General features: G+C 42.6%; 1 protein-coding gene across 1 annotated transcript in view; it reads right to left on the bottom strand.

Moving 5' to 3' along the window:
* The window catches only part of LOC139917307 (monocarboxylate transporter 2), a 28,191-nt gene extending 20,839 nt beyond the window's left edge, over positions 1-7,352 (bottom strand). The window contains exon 1 of the mRNA XM_071906404.2: positions 7,254-7,352. The gene's annotated coding sequence lies outside the window, so the exon portion shown is untranslated. The remainder of the gene's footprint in view (positions 1-7,253) is intronic.
* Between the last annotated feature and the right edge of the window lie 2,180 nt (positions 7,353-9,532).

A 9,532-nucleotide genomic window follows, 5' to 3' on the forward strand; every position in this document is an offset into this window, starting at 1 on the left:
ACGATTCGTTTGTTGAAACTCTGAATAGCAAAAATACTTGAGATGCTGCGGTCACACGTCTTCCACACAGACAGGTGCTGCAGCCGTGACCTCTAAAGTCAGTGGCTGCCAGCATACCAGCACACACACACACACACACACACACACGGCCTCACGGGACGTAAAGTTATGGCAACGCAAGATCACCTCTCAGGTAACCTCAGAGCAATGTTAAAAACAGAAAACAGTTCATCATTAACCCAATCAGCAGCTCTCTAAATGTTGACTGACCCTCACCACAGCTTTCCCTCTCACATCATATTCCTCTTATCAAGACGACAGCTAATCTCGCAGCAGCAGCGATGCAGTAAACACACTTGCCCTTGGCCGGAGTTTCTTAATAGAAGAAAGAGCACAGAGAAACAATGGCTCCCTTTGAAAGCTGCTTTCTGATCATAAAGGCTAAAGGCAGGGGGGGTTTTCCCATAAAATAAACCAACAGCTTAATATCCTCTCTGCTCAATTGTCAGCCTCGACGCTTTGAAGCCCCCGAGGCAAATTCTTGGGGAGAAACCTCGATTAAAAAAAAAACCCTCAAGAGGTTTGATGAATCTCGGTCAAATAGCATGACGGAAACACAATGAGGACTAGAAAGGCACTCGGTGGAGCGTAGACCTCCGCCAGCGCTGAACAATTCTGTCAGTCTCTGTTTATGTTTGTTTATCGTTTGACTTCTAGGTTTGATTTTCTGACAAAATAGAAAATGAGAATGCAACACTGTCTAGGAGCCGACTTGGAAGTCCCGGATGTCGGACTTTCCCACCAGCACATGAATGCAGCACAATAGTTCTAGCAAAAAAAAAAAAAAAAAAAAAAACGACATTGTCTAACGGCAAAAATCCCAGATTCGGATCTTTACAGAAATCGAATCAATTGATCCTTGGGCCAAGAATGATCTGTCCACCAAATTTCAACCCAATCAGTTTGTAACTTTTTGAGATATCTTGCTAACAGACGGACAGACGGACAGAGACAGGGATGAAACTCTGTCCTCGCCCCACCAGATTCTCCAAGACATTTCTTTAGTGAAAGGAAACCTTAGAGAATAAGATGAACTCTGGAAAAGTTCAAGTCGCTGTGATCCACACACACAGCGAGAACTGTGTGTGGACACAAGGGAATGCTGGGAAGTCCGTCCGGCAACATCAAGAGCCGCCAACACCCACGTTCCCCCCGTCCAATCCAACACTGCCGCTCCTGTCCACCCCCCCACCCCACCCCTCCCCCCAAGGTCACGGAAGGACAGACACAGACTTCTTCCACATCTAGATGAGTTTTTGTTTCAGCATTTTGACGTGTGGACAGGCTCTGAGCCCGGCTTTCAGGACTTGAGACAAAAACAACACTAATATTTGGGAAATTAAATGAAACTCACACTCTTTGCAAAACAAAGAGATTCAATTCCACCAGCGGACTGCAGAGAAAACCTAAACCAGTGACTCTCAACCTTTTTTCACATCAAGGACCCTAATTCAGTCCACATTAGAGCCACAGACCCCCATTTGATGAGATTTTTTGTCTTGGAAATCTGAGAATATTTTTATTGTCAGATTTGAACTCCATGACTGTCTGTATTGCAGGTAGAGAGATAACAGAGAAACTATGATCAAAACAATCACTCTTCTACATTCTCTAACTGTGTTCACTTCTTATAAATGAAATAATGATGAAGTTTAACAATTCATCAGTTTGCTGGGGACCCCCTGGAACCCCCTCAAGGACCCCCTGGTGGTCCCCAGACCCCACGTTGAGAACCACTGACCTAAACCACAGCCTCTGAATGCCTCTTGTGCCAAGCGAGGCGGTTACATGAAGGCTTAGAGGCTCGTATCTGAACACACATCCAGTTCCAGCCAGGTTATATCATCAGTGTCTACAATGTGGGACACTAACTGACTAACTGACGGTTAAAGACGAACTTGGATAACTTGATTTTGTTGGAAATCTTTACATACGTTGCACATAATTGTGTGTTTATCAAGGAGCTACACATCCAAACTCACACTATTACCATAATTGGCTGTTTTAAGTAATAATCGGTGAGATTTTCATATAAATACATGTCTGTTATGCTCGCTTCTCTCTCTCTCTCTGTTTTAACTCAACAGTGATCCAAACTATATCCAGTTCATGTTTTTACGTTTCCGGTTTCTTTAAAATCAACAGAAGAAGAAGAAGAACTGGGTAGTTAGCATGAGCAGTGATAGCCACCATGGCTGAACAGACAAAAAAGAGAGAAACTCAAACTGCATCAACACGAAAATCCAAGCTCCGCCCCCACACTGTTTGATTGACAGCTGATCTGTGCAGAGACACCACAGTGAGGCTGAGGGACAAAGATGGAGACTGGAATATAAACAGAGGAATTTCACAGATCACCACTTTAATCAGCCTGTATTCCTCCATATTATTCACACGTATTGTAACTTTAGAAACTAATTTTCTCCTTGATAAGAAAACGGAGGCAAACAAAGCCACGAGCCTTTTCGTTCACTTGAGTAAAACATCTGGTCCACATTGCTGCTGGTGATTTTCCTCTTTGCATGTGTAGTTGACCGTGACAGTCAGAAAAATATGAGTCTATCATCTCAGGATATTAGTATCAGCATGCTCAGGGAAATAAACACGGAAGGGAACATTTCAAATAGCTGAAACAATGCCAAAAGTTTACAAGGGTGAGAAAATATGCTATGACCTGTAAACACGCATTTCTAACAGGCGTCAGTCACGCCATGTCAAGGAAACACTATGCTAACTATAACACAGTGAACGACATCAATTTCAGCTTTGCCATACATGTGATTTTGCCCTTTATTCGATTCAGAGAAACTGTTCACTTCCACCATGAAATAACTCAATCTAGAAGGAGCAGTTGTCAACATAACTTCATGAAACTGCTTTTCAATCGGCCTTTCAGAAGATTAGTTTGTTTACTGTCATAGTTTGGACTACAAGTCTACTGATAAAATACAGAGATATTAAAGCTCAGAAGGAACAAAATCCCAAGAAACCATCACAGTTTCCACGGGGCATAAAGACACATACAGCTGCTTTAAAAGTGAAGAGTCTGACTTGCAATTTTCCCCCCAAGAAAGTCAGTAAGAAAACAGATGGAAGAAACCCTGAGCCGAAAAACAAATTCTCTCCACCTGGACGCAGCGTCTAATTTACTCCACCCAGGGTTGCCGTTCTTCCATTAATCATCAGACTATACTGCCTTTATTCATTTAATTAAGCAGTCTGCACTACACAGGTGAGACTCAGCCGGTCCAGATGCCGCCGATGTTTTCCATGCCGAGTTTGTCCCGTCACCGGTGTCACCCGTGCCCCTTACTGGACACTCCCCTTGCCTCTCTGCCAGTCTGGGACTAGGGATGCACCGATGCCACTTATATCAATGCCGATACCGATTACGAGTATGAAAGTTTAAGTATCGGCCGATACTGAGTACCGATCCGATCCGTTACTTTTACTGAACAGTGCAGGCTTACTTCCTTAGTTTGGGGTCAATGGACAAAATTATTGAGATAAAATCCTTGTTTTTCCCACTGTTTGAGAAATACAGGCTTCTATGTGCCACAAATGCATAAAATCAAGACAGTTTGCTTTTATTTCTTACATGTTACTCATGGCTTTCGGTATCAGATTTTAGTCTTGGGTAAAATCTCCGATACAGATATTCCATTTTAGCCTGGTATTTTAGCCTGGTATTAGCATCCCTATCTGGGACTACGATTGGCCTGAAGCCACATGACCATATACCCAACCCATCTTTGTAGGTACCCCATTGGCTGATACGTGTGTGGATGTATATGATTGGTTGTCTTTTATTTTTTTACCTTTTTGAATTTTTTCTGTTACCCTATTTAAATGTTGTTTGTAATGTGTTTCATGATGACCCTGATGAAGGCCACAAGCCGAAACGCGTTGGTCCAACAATAAAGTTGTTCTATAAACTACAAGTGTTGCTGGAGTTTTGACCTTTTTCGACCTTTTCCCCTTCTCCATGCACCTTGGAAGTAAGTTGTGCCAGAAACCCCTACTGAGTTTCTCACAGAGTCCCAACGTGCAAACTGACCAGATAAACCGCCGGTTCATTTCCCTGTCCAGACAAACTGTTCCTGTTCAGCCAGGCAGAAACAGGTTGTACCATGTAGTATGTAAATGATGGAGCCGCCTATTGTGTATTTATGTTCCTGTCACAGGTGTTACAGCTTGAAGGATACAACTTTAATGATCCCAGAGGGGAAATCGGGTCACTGCAGCAGCAAAGAATGGGATATAGACTAGAAAAATACAACAAAACACACTGAGGAGTAAAAGTTTAGCGTCTTCTCATGCTAATACACAACTTCTATTGGCTGGAGAGAATTCTCGCTAAAGACTAATTTACGACGTGTAGCATTTTAACACCAATAAATCATTACCAGTTTCATTTTGAGGCATTAGTATAATTACTGTAAACAAACCAATCTGCTGGATCGCTTTACGGCACAAAACAGGAAGAGGTTCTGTTCTTCCAGAGCAAACGGAGCTAAAGCTGAAAGAGTTTCTGCAGCAGATGGTGGAAGGAGGGAAAGGAAGATGGAGAAATCACTTCCAACATGTTGATCCTCTTCAGGGAGGGGGAGGGGTGGGGGGCAGGAGGCAACGGGGCTGATGGGAAATGTAGTCTTAATGTGGAGAAACACTAGAACTAACAATACTACTGGAGTGAGATAGAGAAGAACAATCAGCTCCAACATGGACTCTCTGGTTTACAGTCATCACACCAAGGTATGACAACTAATTTGAGAGCGATATATTGATGTTTAAAAATGCAACATGCTGCACCTTTAAATGATTTGTAGCTTACAGATCATTGTAAGTTGTATTGTATCATACTGTCATGTATGTGCAGTGCAATGGGTCGTACTGTATTATGTTGTGTTGTTTGCATGCAGCAGTTTTGTGTCCACAACAAACTTCCCCTAGGGGAGAGGAAGTCTTGGATTTTGAAATCTGATCCAAACCTGAAAGCCAGCAGTGGAAATGCATTCAGACCCACGAGGTCCAAAGGAAACGATCCATCTGTGTCATATGTGATTTTAAACTGAATCTGAGTTCACCTTTACAAACAAATGTAGGACTTTAGTAACAATACTACTGGCAAACATGAAACCAGAAGAACAAGACCAATAGCTCGGCCAACTGAAATCGTCCTGAAGCCACTCTGAAGCCCCGGACTAAAGTCCCTGCCCACATGACCAGGGAGGCCGCTGCTTTTGAAGAAACAAGGAATGTGGACAATGACAACCTAACAGTGTTTAGAATACCTACAGAGTAAAAACTACATGCAACACAACAAGAAAAACTGTTGCTACCTCACCTTACAGCCAAGGTGCATGAACTGGACGAAGGTTTCAACAGAAAGCCTTCATCAGGACTACATGACGAAGAGACAATGCAGATCTTAAAGGAATAGTTCACCCCGAAATGTAAATTCAGTCATGATCCACTGAAGTCCGTACCAACAAACACACAGCGAGTTCGCCGCCGTCGCTCCATCTCAGGCTGCACTTCATCAACCGCTGACGTTAATTGACAACATCTTTTTACAACTCAATTTCCAAAACGTCCTCACTGACAACGCTTTGCTGAGTCTTCCTTCAGAGCGCTGCAGGGCGACCGGAGCATCGTCAGTGAGGAAAAAACACCCGATAACGAGGTAGATATCAGACTTCTGGACCCACTGTGCAATCGTTAGGCTACAAAACACTTGAATTGTGCTGTACAAGCTGTTTGGACATATTTTATAGACATTTTCTGCTTTTTTTTTTTTAGCTGTACAGACCAGTTAGCCACGTTGACTTTTGAGTTTGGGAGAAGGCTGCGGATCTACGGGGGCGAACTCGCTGTGTGTTCGGTGGTCCGATCAACAAGTTTATTTCCCCATTGAGCTGAATTTGTTCTTCCATAATCAATCTTGTTGCCTTCACTGACTGTTCAAGGCTCGGACTGTTCACCATGTGATGCCAAACACTTTCTAGAACTAACAATATCACAGTGTGAGATAGAGGAGACCAACTGTCAGTACACCGAAGTAATGTGACAGTGATATATTGATGTTTAAAAACGCAACATGCTGCACCTTTAAATGATTTGTAGTTTACAGATCTGGGAATGACGCAATGTGATTGCCTGTCATGTCAACTTGACTTTGACTTTAACTGACAGACCATGCAGGTTCACCTTCAAAATGCTTATGAGGCTGTTGCACATGCAAAGTGGTTACAACATCTCCAGTAAGAGGCAAATGAACAACTGACACTCAATCACACACACAGGCTGTAGTTCAAGAAATCACTTCCAACTGTAGGCCTGTGTTGTTTCAGAGGGGGAATCCTCAGCCATAAAGTCACTGCAAACCATCTTATATTTCACTGTTGAGACTAAACAAAAAGCCCCAGCAGCTCTCCCTCGCTGTCCCGGGACCGGTTTACAGGGGAAACCAGCAGAATGTGACAGCAGTTATTTTTAAAGCTCACCAGCTGACCAGGAGTGAAACATCCTCAGCTTGTGCCAAACCTGCTTACGGAAAAACTCCTCACCAGATCCTTGGATAATAATAGAGTCTGATCTGAGCAAACTGTCACCCGTCCATGGCCTAAATCTCTCATTCTGGGAAAACCTCTAAACATATTCCACGCAGGACGGCTACGGTCTCCCGGTGCTGGAAAAGTGATGCAACAGCAGCGTGATTCCTCAGCAGCGCCGCGCGGCTTTATCATATGATGATGATGATGCTGATGTAAGGATACGGACCGGATGGAGCCAGCCAAAACGCTCGCGGCCTACACGGACTAAACCGGTGCTTGGACCGGCCTGGGTCCAACATTATGAATAATTAACAATTCGGGCATGGCACCGACTCGCCCCCCTCCAGGATTTGGCCGCAGCTCATCACATCGCAGCCGGTTGATGCCACATTGCAGTTTCCCTCGCCAGGCTCTTGAACGCAGCATAAAAACGCATTAAACCGCCGAGCAGGGCGATTTATAAGCCTCGTTCTTGATGTATTTCTAATAAATCGCGGCATACACGCGTCTGCTTTCCGAAAATGCCGAAGCGTCTTGTCGGGACTCAACTAATCCTGCAGATCACCGGCGGCGGCGCTTCGTCTCTGAACGCTGTCAGCGGTAAAGTCGCATTAAAATAAATGAATGGTGTTTTACCTTGGTAGAATGAAGCGCCGTGTGTGTGTGTGTGTGTGTGCGGGCTGCCGGCTGCAGGCTGCAGGCTGCTGACCTTGGAGCAGAAGATGCGTCTCTGGGTCTGAACGGCTCTGTTTGAATTTCCTGAGCGAGCAGCCGCTGTCTGACGTGGAGCTGCGGGCGGGCGGAGCGGAGCGGAGCGGGGCGGCGCTGCCCGGCTACTGTTCCAGCCCGGGCCGTTACTGAGAGTAACGCGTTACTCCTTACCGGTACACTTTATTATTATTATGGCATTATTATGGTTATTAAATGTGATGGTATTCTTATTATTTTATTATCATCAATATCAATATTATACTTAATGTTAGCATTGATATAATAACAGTAGCCTAAATCATAACAACAATAATAAAGAACATTTTATTTAAATTCGTCAGACATAAAGTATTAGGCTATTATACATAGGCCTATTAGATGCATTATTTTATTTAATTTTATTTATAATATATCCCTGGGAGCAGTAATTACACTCTTTACTTTTCTGTTTCACCCCCAAAGTTGACCTGGACTTCCTCTGTTAACTCTGAGTTTCCTCTGAGTGAACAAGGAAACCAAACAGCCCTGTGTCCAGTGTGTGTGTGTGTGTGTGTGTGTGTGTGTGTGTGCTCTGCCATTTCTAATTTAAGTGACAAAACCATAAGAAAACTACGAGGGTCATTGTAGTTGTGATATCTGGAGGAGCTGGTAGGACAGCTGACCACTTCAGCTGTGATTTTATTCCTGGAATTGAACTAGTAATCCGTTACTCGTTAGTGAGAAAAGTAATCCGATTACTGTAACGCGTTACTGAGCATCACGTTGCCACCCAACACTGTTCTGGACCAGAAGAATCCAAGGAGATCCAGGCCAGCTCCCAGTATGAATACACATAAATAAATACTAAATTGTATTCTATAGTTTTACTCTTATTTAATCTCAAACTATGATCCCAGACTGTGTCAGATAAACTGCAGGTTTAGGTTTACACTACATGTTCCCTGCAGGGCTTTTCGTGCGTAAAGCCGCGCGCATCACGACAACAAACCTAATCTGGGTCAGTTGAGCTCAATCCATGGGATTAAATGAAAAGCGTCACGTGACACCTGTGTACATCTGACAGGGACTTCCCTAATTTAAAGAATGAATTCAGGAATAAAACACCAGAAGCAGCTAAACATGGAGTTAACAGGCAACAGGAGAACTTAGTCTTATAATAAACTATAATGAATTTTGGCAGGAAAAGCCTTAATTATATAAATATCACAGGAAAACTATACGTCGCTATTGTGCAAATGTTATAGTGATATAGAAGATAAAATATACCATTAAGTACAGTAAAGTCACTATACATTTACTATTGAGACACACTATGAGTCTCTATAGGATTATTATAGGAATATTAAAGTGAAATAAAAAATATTATAAAATACTATGAAGTCATTTTAAACCTTACTATAGAGTGCTAAACAATACAATACTATACAATACAAAAATTGCCTTTGGTCTCACCTACTAAACAAAAACATAGGTCCCTAATAGTATTATTATAATAATAGTAAAGGAATATTATAGCAATACCATAGGAGATTAAAAATACTATAAAGTGCAATAAGGTCACTATTGAGAGCCATAGACACACTGTAACCCCCTATAGGATTATTACAGTAATATTATAGGAATATTATAGTAGTACCATAGGAGATAAAAATGCCATAAAGTACAATGAGGTCACAGTAAACTTACTATTGAGTACCACAGACACACTGTAAGTCTCTATAGGATTATTATAGGAATATTATAGGAATATTAAAGTGGTACCACAGGGGAAAGAAATTAAACAAAAAAATAGTTACATTTAAAAGCTGTCATTTAGCATACAGATGTTATTTGCATCAATAGTAACTTGACAGTGAAGAAAGTCTTCCTCCAGTCCGTTCTGTGGTGTTCTGTGGCAGCGCTGCTCTCTCTTAACACTGGATTAAGGGTTTTATTTTCATTAAACTGTTACCAAGGTAGTGGTTTAAACTGCTAATCCTTCTCTCAAGAGTCTCCAGAAATGAGTTGCTAAAAGCAGATTTTAAAAAAAAAACTAAAAGCAGATTTAAAAAAAGAAAATCTCTTCACAGGGATCACGACCCCGATTCCCTGCAGCATATTTAAAGGACCCCTGGCCTTTTTCAGATCCTGCTGCGGCCCCGAGGGAGGCCGCTGACCTCAGCACCACTTAGTCTTCGCTCTGTTGCTGTTTCCAGTCTTTCCAG

Source organism: Centroberyx gerrardi, chromosome 24, assembly GCF_048128805.1.
Source record: "Centroberyx gerrardi isolate f3 chromosome 24, fCenGer3.hap1.cur.20231027, whole genome shotgun sequence".
NCBI lineage: Eukaryota > Metazoa > Chordata > Actinopteri > Beryciformes > Berycidae > Centroberyx > Centroberyx gerrardi.